Consider the following 16,993-nt stretch of genomic DNA (forward strand, 5'->3'; position numbering starts at 1 on the left):
CAAGAAGATTCCTCACTGCTGAGGTTAAATTCACTGGACTGTAATTGCTGGGCTTATTTTTACACCCTTTTTTGAACCAGGTTGTAACATTTGCAATTCTCCAGTCCTCTTGCAGCACCCAAGTGCAAGGAAGAGAGCAAAATTATGGCTGGTGCATCCATCATTTCCAATCCCACTTTCCTAAATGTCCTTGGATACATCTCATCCTTTCATGGAGTCTTAACAACATTAAGTACAGATAGCCTATTCAATAGCTCCTCCTTATCAATTTTAATTCCTTCAAGTGTCTCCCTTTCATCATAACCTGTGCAAACATCTTCTTCCTTGGTAAAGACAGATGCAAATTATTCATTTAATACCCCACCTTCATGTGTAAATCCCCTTTTTAGTCCATAATTGGCCCACTCCTCCTTTTACCACTCTTTTGCTATTTATGTGCCTATAGATTACTTTTGGAAACCCTTTTATGTTAGCTGCCAATCTCTTTTCATACTCAGTCTTTGCTTTTCATATTTATTTTTTCAACTCCCATCTGAATCTTTTATATTCAGCCTGGCTCTCAGTTGTATTGTCCACCAGGTATCTGTCGTAAGCACACATTTTCATCCTCGACTTAATCAGTGCTGGGGAAAGTCGTGGCTGTACCAGTGGGACAGTTTACATCTGAACCGTGCTGGGATGAGTGTTCTCACAAATCACAGAACCAGAACAAGAGGGATGAGGGATCAAGCTTGGGAAGAGGTAATAATTCAAGGTGTAGAGTCAAGACAGGAGAGCAAAATAGTAATATGAGAAACGAGGGTCAGAGAATGGCAGGAAGGGACAGAGAGAAAAAAGCCTAAGAATACATCAACAGTCAAGACTAAATGTTACAAAGGTAACAAAAGGACAAAACTAAAGGCTCTCTATCTGAATGCACACAGCATTCATAACAAAGTAAATTAATTGATGGCCCACATTGAAGTAAATAAATACAATCTGATGGCAATTACAGAGACATGGCTGCAGGATGATGATGATTGGGTCCTTAATATTGAAGGGTACATGACATTCAAGAAGAATAGGAAGCTAAGTAAAGGTGGAGGGGTAGCACTGTTAATCAAAGAGGGCATTGGTGCAATAGTTAGAGATGACCTTGGTTCAGGAGGTCAGGATGTAGAATTGATTTGGATGAAGATCAGGAATAGTAGGAGGGGAAAGTCATTAGTGGGAGTAGTCTACAGGCCCCTAACAGTAACCACAGCTTAGGACAAAGTATTCAAGAGAAAATGTTGTGTGCTGGTGACAGCAATAATCATGGGTAATTTTAATCTACACATAAACTGGAAAAATCAGATTGGCAGTAGTAGCCTGGATGAAGAGTTCTTAGAACGCTTTTGAGATAGTTTCTTAAAGCAGCATGTTCTGGAACCAACCAGAGAGCCGGTTATATTAGACTTGGTATTGTGTATTGTGATATGATTAGTTAATGACCTCAGAGTAAAGGCACCCCTAGATAGCAGCGACCACAATATGATTGAATTCTACATCCAGTTTGAAAGGGAGAAGAGGACATGAGGAGGTTGCAGATGGATATAGATAGATTGAATGAGGGGGCAAAGATCTGGCAAATTGAGTTTAATGTGGGAAAATGTGAAGTTGTTCACTTTGGCAGGAAGAACAAAAAAGCAGAGTATTACTTAAATGGAGAACGGCTGCTTAATTCTGAGGTGCAAACGGATCCAGGTATCCTAGTACATGAATCACAAAAGGTTAGTAACAAAAACAGAAAATGCTGGAAAAACTCAGCAGGTCTAACAGCATCTGTGCTAAGAAGACTAGTATCTTAAACTTAAATTAGGGCAACTATGTGGGGATGAATGCTGAGTTAGCTGAAGTGAACTGGGAAACTAGGCTAGAGGATAGATCATTAGAGAAGTAGTGGCAGATATTTAAGGGGATTTTTCAGAGTATTCAGAGTAAGTACATTCCTACTATAAAGAAAAATTCAAATGGGAGGACCCACCATCCGTGGTTGACTAACGATGCTAAGAAAAGCATCAAACTTAAGGAAAAAGCGTACAACTTCACAAAGGTGAGTGGCAGGACAAATGCTTGGGCAGAATATAAAGAATGGCAGAGAATGACTGAAAGGTTAATCAGGACAAAGAAATTAGAGTATGAGAGGAAGCTAGCTAGAAATGTAAAACCAGATAGCAGGAGTTTTGACAGGTATTTAAAAAAGAAAAAAGTAAGTAAAGTGAGTGTGGACCCTCTAGAGAGTGACAGTGGGGAGTTAATAGTAGATAATAAGGAAATGGCAGAAGAATTGAACAAATATTTTGCTTCTGTGTTCACTATAGAGGATACAAAAAACATTCCAGTAATAGCTGCAAATCAGGAGATGAACAGGAGAAAGGAACTTGGTGAAATTGAAATCACTAGGGAAATGGTCCTGAGCAAATTGATGGAGCTGTGGGTTGGCAAGTCTCCGGATCCCGATGGACTACATCCAAGGGTCTTAAAAGAGGTGGCTAATGAGGAGTGAATGCACTGGTGTTAATTTTCCAAAATTCACTAGATTCTGAAAAGGTTCCATCAGATTGGAAATTAGCAAATTCAAAAAGGGAGGGAGGCAGAAAACAGGAAACTATAGGCCAGTTAACTTGACGTGGGGAAGTTATTGGGATCAATCATTACGGAGGTTATAGCTGGGCACTTAGAAAAGCTCAAGGCAATAGGGAAGAGTCAGCATGGTTTTGTGAAAGGAAAATCACGTTTTTCCAATTTATTGGAGTTTTTTGAAGGAATAACATGCACAGTGGGTAAAAAGAAGCCTGTAGACATACTGTACTTGGATTTCCGGAAGGCATTTGATAAGGTGCCATATCAAAGATTACTATGGAAAATAAAAGTGCATGATGTAGGGGGTAACATATTAGCATGGATAGAAGATTGGCTGGCTGGCAGAAAGCAGAGAGTGTGAGAGTCTTTTTCTGACTGGCAGGATGTGATGAGTGGAGTCCCACAGGTTCTGTACTGGGGCCTCAACTTTTACGATTTACATCATTGACTTAGATGAGGGGAATGAAGACATGGTAGCTAAATTTGCAGATGACACAAAGATAGGTAGGAAAGTATGTTGTGAAGAGGACATGAGGAGGTTGCATATGGATATAGATAGGTTGAGTGAGTGGGCAAAGATCTGGCAAATGGAGTTTAATGTGGGAAAATGTGAAGTTGTTCACTTTGGCAGGAAGAACAAAAAAGCAGAGTATTACTTAAATGGAGAACGGCTGCTTAATTCTGAGGTGCAAACGGATCCAGGTATTCTAGTACATGAGTCACAAAAGGTCAGTAACAAAAACAGAAAATGCTGGAAAAACTCAGCAGGCCTAACAGCATCTGTAGAGAGAAAAACAGAGTTAACATTTCGAGCCCGTATGACTCTTCTTCAGAGCCAAAGAGAAGTAAAAATGCGACTGTTTAAGGGGGGGGGGGGGGCGTGGGGCAGGTGGAGCTGGATAGGAGGAGAGTGATAGGTGAGGGCAAAGGAGAGATTGACAAAGATGTCATGAACAAAAGGAGGAAGGGGGTGTTAATGGTAGTGGCACTGGCTAAAGGAGGTGCTGATGGTGGCAAAGGTCAGAAAGCAGAATGTGATAATAGCAGGACAAGGGTAAGCACTCCGGAAAGAACAACATGAACAAGTGACTAATGGGCCCTGTGGGGGTGGGGGTAGGGGATGGTGGTGGGAAAAAAGATCGAAAATAGGATAAAAGGTGGGGATAAAGCAATGAATAAAAATAAAAATTAAAAAAATAAAAATAAGTGGATAAAAAATAAAAAACAATAAAAATGAAAATTCAAAAAAGGGGATCCCCACCCCGCCCCCACAAGGGCCATCTATCACTTATTCATGTTCTTCTTTCCAGAGTGCTTACCCTTCTCCTGCTATTATCACATTCTGTTTTCTGGCCTTAATGTCACTATCAGCACCTCCTTTAGCCAGTGCCACTACCATTAACACCCCCTTTGTCCTTTTGTTCATGACATCTTTGTCAATCTCTCCTTTGCCCCTATCGCTGGCCTTCTATCCAGCTCCACCTGCTCCATTCCCCTTAAACAGTATCAATTTCATCATATGTTTACTTCTCTTTAGCTCTGAAGAAGAGTCATATGGACTCAAAACATTAACTCTGTTTTCTTCCCCACAGATGCTGTTAGTCCTGCTGAGTTTTTCCAGAATTTTCTGTTTTTGTTTCAGATTTCCAGCATCCACAGTATTTTGCTTTTAACAAAAAGTTAGTATGCAGGTACAGCAAGTAATTGAGAAGGCTAATGGAATGTTATCCTTTACTATGAGAGGGATTGAACATAAAAGTAAGGATGTTATGCTTCAGTTATACAGGGCATAGGTGAGACTGCACCTCGAATACTGTGTGCAGTTTTGGTCTCCTTATTTAAGGAAGGATGTAAATACATTGGAGGCGGTTCAGAGGAGGTTTACTAGATTGTTACCTGGAATGAGTGGGTTGTCTTATGAGGAAAGGATTGTTTCCACTGGAGTTTAGAAGAGTGAGGGGTGATTTGATTGAAGTATACAAGATCCTGAATGGCATTGACAAGGTGGACATCAAAAGGATGTTTCCTCTTGTGGATGAGTCCAGGACTAGGGGGCACTGTTTTAAAATTAGGGGTCATCCTTTTAGGACAGAGATGAGAATTTTTTTTCTTTGGGGCTTGTGTGACTTTGGAACTTTCTGCCTCAGAAAGTGGTGGAGGTGGCGTCATTGAATATTTTTAAGATAGATTCTTGTTAGACAAGGGAATCAAAGTTATCGGGGTTAGATGGGGATGTGGAAATCGAAACACAGGTAGATCAGCCATGATCTTATTGAATGGCAGAGCAGGCTCGATGGGCCAAATGGTCTACTCCTGCTCCTATCTCTTATGTTCTTATCTCCATATCTTTTGTCATCCAGGGAGCTCTGAATTTGTTTGCCCTGCCTTTTCCCTTCTAGGGAATATATGTTGACTGCCCAAATTATCTCCTCTTTAAAGGCAGTCCATTGTTCAGTTACAGTTTTACTCTCCAAACTTTGATTCTAATTTATCTGGGTCAGATCCATTCTTACCTCATTGAATTCTTACTCAGATTTTCCTTTGTCCTTTTCCATAGCCAACCTAAACCTTATCATACAATGATCACTATCCTCTAAATGTTTTCCCACTGGACACTTGATCCACTTGGCCCACCTCATTCCCTAGAACCAGGTTTAGTAGTGCCTCCCCTCCCATTGGACTGGAAATATACTGCTGTAGAAAATTCTTCAGAACACACTCTTGGAACTTTTGACCCTCTTTGCCCCTTACACTATTGTTATCACAGTCTATATTTGCATAATTAAAGTCCTCCATTATAACTCTAATTCTTGAAGCTATCTGTAGTTTCCTTGCAAAATAGTTCCTGTACATCTTGCCCACAATTTTGTGGCTTAAAGATTACATTGAACAATGTAATTGCACCTTTTTTGTTCCTTAGCTCTAACCAAATAGATTCTGTCCTTGACCTCTCTGGGACATCCTCTCTCTCCAGCACTGTAATGTTCTCTTAATTAATACCCCACCCTTCCCCCTTTCCTTCCTTTCCTATCTTTCCTCAACACCTTTTATCCAGGAATAGTTAATGCCCAGTTCTGACATTCTTTGAGCCAGCGAAAGGTCAGTGACTCCATACTGCAGGCCATTAGGGTAAAGGTTACCCCTTTGGAGCTGTGGTGTTCTGCTCAGCGTGTTGAAGAGCTAGGGTTGTGCCCAGGAGTCGTTGCTGGAATGCAGCCTCAGAAGTGTCGTCTCAGGAGAAGAGATTAAACTATCAGAAGGCGATTAGTAATTGAGGCAGTCCAAGTCAGAGCGACTTTTGGAGGGAATTCAGAAACTAGATCTTGAAAGGTAAAGACTAGAAATCCCTCTTGAGGAAGACAGAGTTTTAACAGGATTGTGTAATTCACAGCGGACACTGATGTCTGGGTGAGCTGGGGGAGAAATCTGTGGGATCTGTCATGGTTGCATCTGCCTTTTATTGTGAGTTGTGATGTGTTTGACCAGTTTGCCTGTTAATTAACATGTACCTCAAATTGACCTGAATGTTAGACCATAAGACAGATATTATAAATTGCTTAATTTTTCAGACCTTACATAGTAAAGTTTATTTTATTTGTTGAAAACCCGTGGAATCTTGTGGCTTTGTTCTTTTAGTAAGTACCTGGGATCTCAAACTTTGTTTACTTTAAAAAACAACCATATCGTACCAAAAATTTAGGGCTCTGGTCCAGGATCATAACAAGACATTAAACCTTCTTGAGTGGACATAAAAGATTCCCTAGCACTATTTGAAGAAAAGCCAGGAAGTTTTCCCTAGAGTCCTAACCAATATTTTTCCTTTGACCAATATCTAGTCTTTGCTGTTTGTGTAATCTTGCTATGCATCATTTGGCTGTTGCATCTCATACACAACAATGGTGTACTTCAGAAGTACTTGATTGGCTGTAAAGTGCTTTGGGGAATCCTGTGGTGTGGCCTGGAATGTGTTTGAGCTGAAACTAGGATGGTGAAATCATGCTGTGTAATATTAGTCACGCACAGATCATATCGTGTTTGCACGTTATTTATTTACCACTTTTTTAAACAAAGATGTCATTAAGCCAAAAACCTCTCAATAGTTTTAACAACCAATTCTTGTCCTTTTCCAATAGTTTTGTTCAAGAATACATTTAAACATGACTGCAATAATTAATAAATGTGGGAAAAGACAATTTGCAACCAGTGCAAAAGTTTGCAATAACTAGCCACCGACCAAGTATCACTATAAAGTTACAACTGAATTAAATGCTGCTGTGCATACTAATATGTGCAATGGATGTGAAGAAGTAATTGTATTTAAACTAGGTAAACAACCTGAACAAAAAGAAATGTGGCTTCAACTAATATGATTAAGTGAAGCTTATAATCAGAATTTTTTTCGCTCTATGGGCTGAATTTTCCCCCCGTTGGGGGGGAAGCTGAAGGGCAGGCGTGTACAGGCGTTTTTTCGATCGGCGCCCCCGATTGGCGGTGTGCCGCCATTTTACGTAGGTGGGCCAATTAAGGCCTGCCCAGCGTGACGTCTGCAGTGAAGCGCTATGCGCTCCCTGTGCAGGTGGGGAGGGGGGGGGGGGTGGGGGGGGGGGGCGGATCCCAAAATCGAGAGTGCGCTCTTTTGCACATGCGCACGAAGAAGTGGACTCATCTCCCTGAGGCTAAGTGCAGCCTCAGGGAGATTGGCTGTAAATGTAAAAAAGATAAAAATAGAAAAATAAAATTTTCCTAACACGTCCCCTCATGTGACAATGTCATGAGTTGGGACATGTCCATAATTCTTACAAAACCTTTATTAAAATTTTTTAAAGCCTACATGAAACTTCATCCCGCCCATGGATGAGGTTTCATGTTTTTTCTAGTTCCCACCGGGGCTCCTGGCCTGACGCCAACCTTAAGGTTGGACGGGCGGGTCCTTTAATTACTTAATTAACCCTGTCAATGGCATCAATTGGCCACTGACAGGTCGGCGGGCACTCAGCTGATTTTGCTGCGCTCCCACCTTCCTGAAAATTTAAATGGGGCGCGGTGACATCAGGAGTTCCCCCCGATGTCACTATGCATCATTTTACACATCAGCAAACAGGCCCCACCCCCGCTCTCCGATGCGTAAAGTTCTGCCCTATATTCCTTAAGAACACGTTAGTGCAACACTGTTAATAACTGACATCTGGGTGGGTTGGGGAGCAAGCTGTGGGATCTGTCTTGGTTGAATCTGCCATTTATTGTGCAGTGTGGTATGGTTGACCAGAGATTGCCTGTTAATTGTGTAGATGCACTATCTACATGTGATCCAACCATGGCTAGAAGTTAAAGATTGTATTAGATCAAAGGAAGAAGCTTATAAAGTTGCCGAAGAAAGTAGTAAGCCTGAGGATTGGGAGATTTTTTAGAATTCAGAAAAGGAGGATCAAGAAACTGATAAAGAAAGACAAAATTTAAATTGAGAGTAAACTAGCGAGAAACATAAAAAGGGACTGTAAAAGCTCCTATAGATATATAACAAGGAAAAGCTTAGCAAAGTTAAACATGGGTCCACTACTGACAGAGGCAGGAGAATTTATAATGGGGAATAAGGAAATGGCAGAGAAACTAATCAATTGCCTTGCATCTGTCTTCACTGAGGAAGATACAAAAAATCTCCCAGAAATACTAGAGAACCAAGGGACTAATGGGAACCAGGAACTGAAAGAAATTAGTATTGTTATTACATCCCAGAGTGTTGAAAGAGGTGGCTGTAGAGATAATGGATGCTTGGTGGTCATCTTCCAAAATTCTATAGACTCTGGAACGGTTCCTGCAGATTGGAAGATTGCAAATGTAACCCCACTATTTAAGAAAGGAGGAAGAGTGAAAGCAGAGAACTGCAGACCTGTTAGTTTGATATCAATAGTATGGAAAATATTAGAATCTATTATGTGAGAATGGATGTTTTTTTATTAATATTTTGGGGAATATTGTATTATCCTGTAAAGAAGGCTGTGTGTGTGTATGTGTGTGTGTGTGATTTAATTAAGCTGGGCAAGAGATTCATAGGACTTAGGTTGTCTGGGGAGTTTGAAACATGAAAGGGATGGAGGTTAAGTTTGAGGTACAAGTGTATAGGTTAGATCTAACATTTGTATCTTTACATTAGTTGATAGTTTGTTTGAATATCAAAGGGGGAGTCAGAGGTGCAAGAAAAATGTTTGCATGAGGAGTGCAAGAACAGTGGAAATGAGATGAAAGGGTAAAAAGGTATATTGCTGTGGATAGCTGTTGGGTAGAGATGACAGTATAGCTGTTAAGCTAGTGATGGCTGGAGATAGCTGGAGCTGTTTGAGATGTTAAGATAGCTGGAGATCTGGGCTGGGAGAGGGTGCAGCTTGAAACACCCATCTAGTCAAGCCACAGAAGTCTTGGGCTGCAACAAGCAGTTTTATTCTGAAGTGGGTTCCACAGCAGAGTGGAAGAGGGTAAAGGTCATGTGACATGCCTTTATTGAAGCAACAACAGTTTGCCTTGTGTAATATTACTGGATTTCATAGTTAACATCATCAGGAAGATATAAGAACTTTCATAGTGTAATTGGAATTTATTGCAGAGTAATGGTGGAGTCTGTCTCTATCTGTGTGCTTGTGTGTGTGACTTAATTGAATTAAAGGCAATTGGCCTGAAGGCTTTGATGTATCAGAAGATAAGCTAGGTTTGAAATGTTAGGTAGGTGAACGTGGGGGAAGTTTTAGAATGTAAGAGGTAAAGGGAACATTTGCATTTTAAATAAAGCGGACTAGCTTGAATTCAAAGGAGGGGGTGAAATGTTTCACCCAGCCAGGAGAAGTTAAGATTACTGGCAAAACTGGTACTATGAGAGATTTTTATTATTAGAGAGATAAAGTCCAAAGGCATAGTGAAACAATGGGCAGGTTTTTCTGGTCGGCGAGCGGGGCGGGGTGGGGCAGGCTGAACTGTCAACAGCCTATTAAGGCATTAAAAAGACAATTAACATGAATGATGGACCTGCCCACCCAAACCTAAGGTTGGCAGGAGGCCGGGCGCCTAGCCGCAAAAAGCATGAAACCTCATCCACGGGCGGGATGAGGTTTCATGAGAGTCTTTAAATTTTTACGAAAGGTTTCAGTACAAGTTATGGACGTGTCCCAACCCATGTGACAGTGTCACATGACGAGGAATGGCAGGGAAATTTTTCAAACCTCTTTATATCAAGTTTTACATCAGAGATGATTTCCCTCTGGCAGTACTTTGCCTCAGGGAGATCTGTGCGCTCTTTTGCGCGCAAGTGCATGAAAGAGCGCACTCCAGACAGAGGGAATCCCCACCCACACAGGAAGCGCATAGAGCCTTCTGCCGCACGTCACGATGGGCGGGCATTAATTGGCCCGCCCACTTAAAATGACTGCACACCCCCGACTGGGGGCATCGATCGGAGGCGTGCCCGCTCCTGGCCTCCCAACCCCCCCCCCAACAGGGGGAAAATGTTGACCAATGGAAACTTGCATTCAAAGGGGAAAATATGTATAAAGGAGAGAAGGCTGTGTGTAAAGGAGGAATTTTAAGATCAAAAACAAGTGTGAAAAGCCTCCAGCATCTAAGCCTCAAGCTGCTGGCTATAAAGAACTGAGTTAAGAAAACTCATTTTGAACTAGATTGTACAGGATATCATGTTTCTTTGCCTAGGCCTTTTAAAATGTATGTGTCTTACTGTTCCCTTAACAAAAGCATAACTGGGAGTTAGATTAACTGGGGATTTGGAAGTTATCATAGTAGTAATTTGTAGATCTATGTGTGTACCTAAATTCATTTCCTCTATTAATAATGGTTTAATTTAATTTTGTAAGAAACCTATAAGAGTTGGTGGTCTTATTACTACTGAATTCAAGACACACATCTCAAAATATATGCAAATTGCAAAATAGTGTGGCAGTTGTTTCAAGTTTCCCTTTGGGATTTAAGCAGCTCAGCATTTACCATTGTCTATAAGGGAGTGTTGTCTGGGAGGTTTTTACTTGGGGCTTTGACCAAGTAGAGAGTTTTGGGGGCATGTTTGGTAAGACTAACCTTAATTGTGTAACTGTGATCTTGTGTGCTTAAGTTTCCTTCTTTTTTGATAATAAAACTTCTGCTTTTAATTTTTTAAATCCCAAAAGTGTTACTGGATCTCTTATTGGTGAGATCAGTACATCCTCTTCTCGGCTTCAGAATACCAATAAAAAAGGTTATTGCCCGTAAGCCAAGGTTCCCTTTGGGATTTGATTTGCACAGCAATTAACATTGGCTGTGGTCATAGCAATTATAAAGGATGTGATAATTGAACATGTTCAAGAGAAAGATCGATAGATTTATGAATATTAAAGACACCAAGGGACATGGAGATAGTGCAGGAAGATGGCATTGAGATAGAAGATCAGTCATGATCTAATTGAATGACAGAGCAGGCTTGAGGGCCTACTCTTGCTCCTAGTTCCTATGTTTCTATGTGTAACTCAATCTAAACATCTGCTCAGCTTCTCTCTTGAGTTTCAGTCGGTCCCCTTACAGATTTTCTGATTATGTCAGTTGTATAATTAGCGTTTATGCCAACTGAGTACCAAGAATTTGGAAGGCTTCCATCAAATCTTCACCGAGCCCTTCTACTCCCCCCACCCTGCCCATTGTGAACATCTCCAGCCTCTCCTCATAGTTAACTTTATAATTCCAAGGAAATATCTGCTGTGACCCTCTCAGAGAGGAGGATCACCAGAATCAATGTGGTCATCGACTGCACTCTTTGCGCACCTCCTGTGAAAGTTCCCTGCTGGAGTACGGAGGGAATGTTTACCAAGTAACCAGTATCTCCATGCTGTAGAATAGTGACCTAACCTCCCCACCCTTGTGACCATACAGACAACACCTCGTTCATACCACGTGACCTTTTGAAGAAGTTCAACCAAGATTAGGCTGAAATGACACATCTCAGAGATGCTCACAGCTCTGTGTTCCTCCACCTCCTGCCTCTAGTCCATCCTCCCATTCTTCACTCCACCATTGGTGGTCATGTCTGTAGCTGCCAAGGCCCTAAACTCAGGAATTCCGTCCCTATCTCCCATTCTCGTGTTAAAGATATTCTAGAGGCACTGAATTGGGAACAAGAAGCACTTTTTTGTCCTCTTCTCAATTTCAGAGCATCTCAGTGTCAATGGAATAGTTAAAAGCAAAAAACTGCGGATGCTGGAAATCCAAAACAAAAACAAAAATACCTGGAAAAACTCAGCAAGTCTGGCAGCATCTGCAGAGAGGAACACAGTTAACGTTTTGAGTCCGAATGATCCTTCAACAGAACTGAGTAAAAATAGAAGAGAGGTGAAATATAAGTTGGGGGGTGGGACAAGTAGAGCCAGTGATAGGTGGAGATAGCCAAAAGGTGTCACAGACAAAAGGACAAAGAGGTGTTGAAGGTGGTGATATTATCTAAGGAATGTGCTAATTAAGGGTAGAAACAGGACAAGCAAGGTACAGATAGCCCTAGTGGGGGTGGGGTGGAGGGAAGGAATCGAAAAAGGCTAAAAGGTAGAGATAAAACAATGGATGGAAATACATTTTAAAAATAATGGAAATAGGTGGAAAAAGAAAAATCTATATAAAATATTGGAAAAAAAAGGGGGGATCGGAAAGGGGGTGGGGATGGAGGAGAGAGTTCATGATCTAAAATTGTTGAATTCAATATTCAGTCCGGAAGGCTGTAAAGTGCCTAGTTGGAAGATGAGGTGTTGTTCCTCCAGATTACGTTGAGCTTCACTGGAACAATGCAGCAGGCCAAGGACAGACATGTGGGCATGAGAGCAGGGTGGAGTGTTGAAATGGCAAGCGACAGGGAGGTCTGGGTCATGCTTGTGGACAGACCGAAGGTGTTCCGCAAAGTGGTCACCCAGTCTGTGTTTGGTCTCTCCAATGTAGAGGAAACCGCATTGGGAGCAACGAATGCAGTAGACTAAATTGAGGGAAGTGCAAGTGAAATGCTGCTTCACCTGAAAGGAGTGTTTGGGACCTTGGACGTTGAGGAGAAGGGAAGTAAAGGGGCAGGTGTTGCACTTTCTGTGGTTGCATGGGAAGGTGCCATGGGAGGGGGTTGAGGAGTAGGGGGTGATGGAGGATTGGACCAGGGTGTCCTGGAGGGAATGATCCCTGCGGAATGCCACCAGGGGCGGGGGGGGGGGGGGGGGGTGTCCAGCCCATCTCCCTCGCATCCGCCCTCACACCTTCCTCTCCTTCCCAGAAAAATGAAAGGGTCCCCCTTGTCCTCACTTATCACCCCACCAGCCTCCACATTCAAAGGATCATCCTCCGCCATTTCCGCCAACTCCAGCATGATGCCACCACCAAACACATCTTCCCTTCACCTCCCCCAGTGGCATTCCGCAGGGATCGTTCCCTCTGGGACGCCCTGGTCCACTCCTCCATCACCCCCCTACAACTCAACCCCCACCTATGGCACCTTCCCATGCAACCGCAGAAGGTGCAACACCTGCCCCTTTACTTCCTCTCTCCTCACCGTCCAAGGGCCCAAACACTCCTTTCAGGTGAAGCAGCATTTCACTTGCACTTCCCTCAATTTAGTCTACTGCATTCGTTGCTCCCAATGCGGTTTCCTCTACATTGGAGAGACCAAACACAGACTGGGTGACCGCTTTGCAGAACACCTTCGGTCTGTCCACAAGCATGACCCAGACCTCCCTGTCACTTGCCATTTCAACACTCCACCCTGCTCTCATGCCCACATGTCTGTCCTTGGCTTGCTGTATTGTTCCAGTGAAGCTCAACGTAAACTGGAGGAACAGCACCTCATCTTCCGACTAGGCACTTTACAGCCTTCCGGACTGAATATTGAGTTCAACAACTTTAGATCATGAACTCTCTCCTCCATCCCCACCCCCTTTCCAATCCCCCCCTTTTTTTCCAATAATTTATAAAGATTTTTCTTTTCCCACCTATTTCCATTATTTTTAAATATATTTTCATCCATTGTTTTATCTCTGCATTTTAGCCTTTTTCGATTCCTTCACCCCACCCCACCCCCACTAGGGCTATCTGTACCTTGCTCATCCTGCTTTCTACCCTTAATTAGCACATTCCTTAGATAATATCACCACCTTCAACACCTCTTTGTCCTTTTGTCTGCGACATCTTTTGGTTATCTCCACCTATCACTGGCTCTACTTGTCCCACCCCCCTTTAAACCAGCTTATATTTCACCTCTCTTCTATTTTTACTTAGTTCTGTTGAAGGGTCGTTCAGACTCGAAACGTTAACTGTGTTCCTCTCTGCAGATGCTGCCAGACCTGCTGAGTTTTTCCAGGTATTTTTCAATGGAGTAGTTTATTTCTTTGCTGATTATATCGGCTGCTGTCATATCAAATACAGAGCTCATTTTTACCAAGCAAAGGGTTAACTGATTCATGGAAGTGTGATGTGCCTGATCCTTATTTTTCCCGAAGTATTTAATCCTATGAAGGGTGTCTGCTTCTTAAAGCTGCTGGGGATTTATGGAAGCTCACTAGCCCCCTCTGCTGACAGAAATCATGTACTTCATCACTTACAATGGATAGAGCAGCCCACCTGCTTGGAACCTCATCCACAAATAGTCACTTCCTCCAGCAGCGATGCACAGTAGCTGCAGCGCATTGCAGGAAATCATCAAGGCTCCTTAGACAGCACCTTCCAAACCCATGACTGCTACCACCTATAAGGACAGGGGCAGAAGACACATGGGAACACCACCACCTGGAATTCCCCTCCAAGCCACTCACCATCCTGACTTGGAAATACATCACCGTTCCTTCACACTCACTGCGTCAAAATTCTGGAACTCAATCCCTAACAGCATTGTGGGTGTACCGACACCACATGGACTGCAGCGGTTCAAGAAGGCAACTCACCACCACCTTCTCAAGGGCAATTAGAAATGGGCAATAAACTCTGGCCCAGCCAGCGATGCCCACATTCTCATGAATGGATAAAAAAAATGATAAGCAATATTTCCTGATGATTTGCCTGTTTTAGGTAGTGTGATACCAAAACCTTTTCTTCCCCTGTAAGTAAAAAGCAGGATAGAATGCAGATAAATGACTTCTTCAAATTCCCTGAAGCAGTGGAACAAAATTGAAATTAAAAATATCATAGATTTAAAATCAGTGGCAAAAGATCTAGACAGGAGATGGGGATTGGAAGATTTGGATGGTAGTATCATTGATGAGGCATCTGGAACATTCTGCTTGGTGGAAGCATATTGCAATTAATATTTTTAAGATTTTGTTGGGTCGTTACTTGAGGATGAGGAACTTACTGGGTGAGGGACAAAAAGCCTTTTCCTGCGTTGTAAGTTTCTACGATTCTAGGAATCCAGACATTTTCCCAGAATGATACAGTTGATTTCTACCATATTGGAAAATGACTTTTTTTTTGAAATGGTAAATCATAAGGTCAATTCATTGAACCTTCTAAATCTTTTTTTAAATTAAAAATCTACATGATTCGGGGATCTTTTTATTGTCAAACAGGTTGTTTAATGGAGTTTGCAGCAGAGGGTGACTGAGAACTGGAGTACTGAGTTTTGTTCTGCAGCCAGAATCTCAGGGGAGTACTGAGGGAGTGCTACACTTGTTGCAGTGCTTTCATTCGCTGCAACGTTAGACAGAGGCCCCTTTGAGAGTCGACCCTGTCAGATGTCTGTAAAAGATCACCCGGTCACTATGTTAAAGAACAGTTGAGTTCTTCCAGTGTCTTGCTAATATTTACCCATTAACCAACAATTTCCAAAAAAAAATCTGGCCATTATCACGTTGCTTTTGGGGGATCTTGCTGTGTGTAAATTTGTTGCCATGTTTCTTACTTCGGTGACTACACTTCAAAAAGTACTTAGTTGGCAGTAAAGCATTTTGGGATATCCCGAAGTTGTGAAAGGTGAGATAGGAATGCAAGTTATTTCTTAGAATCGAACAGGTATGCAAAACATACATCCACCCATGACACGTAAAGTGGCCTCTTCTCATTGCTTCATAAACCGGTTTTATGCCCACATTGCCGTAAATTCTCCAAACCTCCTGCATTTTCACACCAATACTTGCCAAGGCACGGAAAAGCTGTCTGGCTTCATTCCTGTCTGGGATCCCCTGGGTGTGTATAAATCACACAACATGGAGCATTCAACAATAGTTAAATATGGTAATAACTGAAGCTGTTGGAAATGCACAGGCCAGTGAACGTCTTATTTAGTATTAATATATCTTTCTTTGAGATGCTCCTTATAACATACCTCTTTGACCAAGATTTTGGTCATCTACCTTAATATCCCTTTATGTGTTTTGGAGTCAAATTCTGTTTGGTTATGCTCCTGTGATGCACCCTGGGACATTTTACATTAAAGGCACCATATAAATGCAAGTTATTGTTGCTGTTCATCACACCTTTCAGAAACACCTCAAGGCACTTCATTAGTTATTTGAAGAATGATGACTAATGTTATTTAAACTATGACAGTATTAAGGTAAATGGCCAGTTAAGTTCTGGGTGTTTGAGGGGGGAACGTTGGCTAGGAAAAGTGACAAAGGATTGTCATTGTCCACCTGACCAATAAGATGGTTTAACAGCTCAGCTAAAGGATAGGAGCCCTGACAATGCAGCACCCCCTCAATGCTGCACTGAAACGCTAGTCACACACTGGAGTGGGGCTCAAACCCACAACCTTTCAACCCCAGTGTGTGAATGTTTGTAATGCAGCCAATGTATTACTGCCCGGAATGGATACTCCCACCAGTAGGGGGCAGGGGATGAGTTTGGATTAAGGGTCATACCCAGAATGTTCCTGTTTAAGATGGTGATTGGCCAGGGATGCGTGACCGTCCCATTTTTTTATGGGGTCGTGTCATAATTTTGCCGATTGTCCCATGTTTCTGTTTTACTGGTAAGCCACATGTCTCATATTTTTCAGGACTTGGGAGACTCTCTGGGAGTCTCATCTTGCCTCTGGGTCTTTGTCATTTTCGCTGTCCTCCTGCTGCCAGGCACAAGGTAGAGCAGGAGCCCTGAATTGGAGGATTGGAGGGGCATAGAACCTAGTTCTTCATCGAGTGGGATAGTATTAAGGTCCCCTTACGTGTTTCCACTCTCACCAGCACTCCCCTGGTCTCAACAGCAACCCTCATCCCCTTTACCAGTCCCACGGGTGAAGTGTCCCTTGTTTTATTTCCTCACAGTTGGTGAGCCTGTACCCAGCATGTTTATAATTTAATGTATCTGACAGTGGCAGCCTTGCACTACATCTTTTACAAATAGCTAATTCATTCCCCTATTGCCTTACAATCTCCCCTTCTGTCCTTAAATCACACCTGCCCTCCACCCT

Source organism: Carcharodon carcharias, chromosome 14 (assembly GCF_017639515.1).
Source record: "Carcharodon carcharias isolate sCarCar2 chromosome 14, sCarCar2.pri, whole genome shotgun sequence".
In the NCBI taxonomy this organism is placed as follows: domain Eukaryota; kingdom Metazoa; phylum Chordata; class Chondrichthyes; order Lamniformes; family Lamnidae; genus Carcharodon; species Carcharodon carcharias.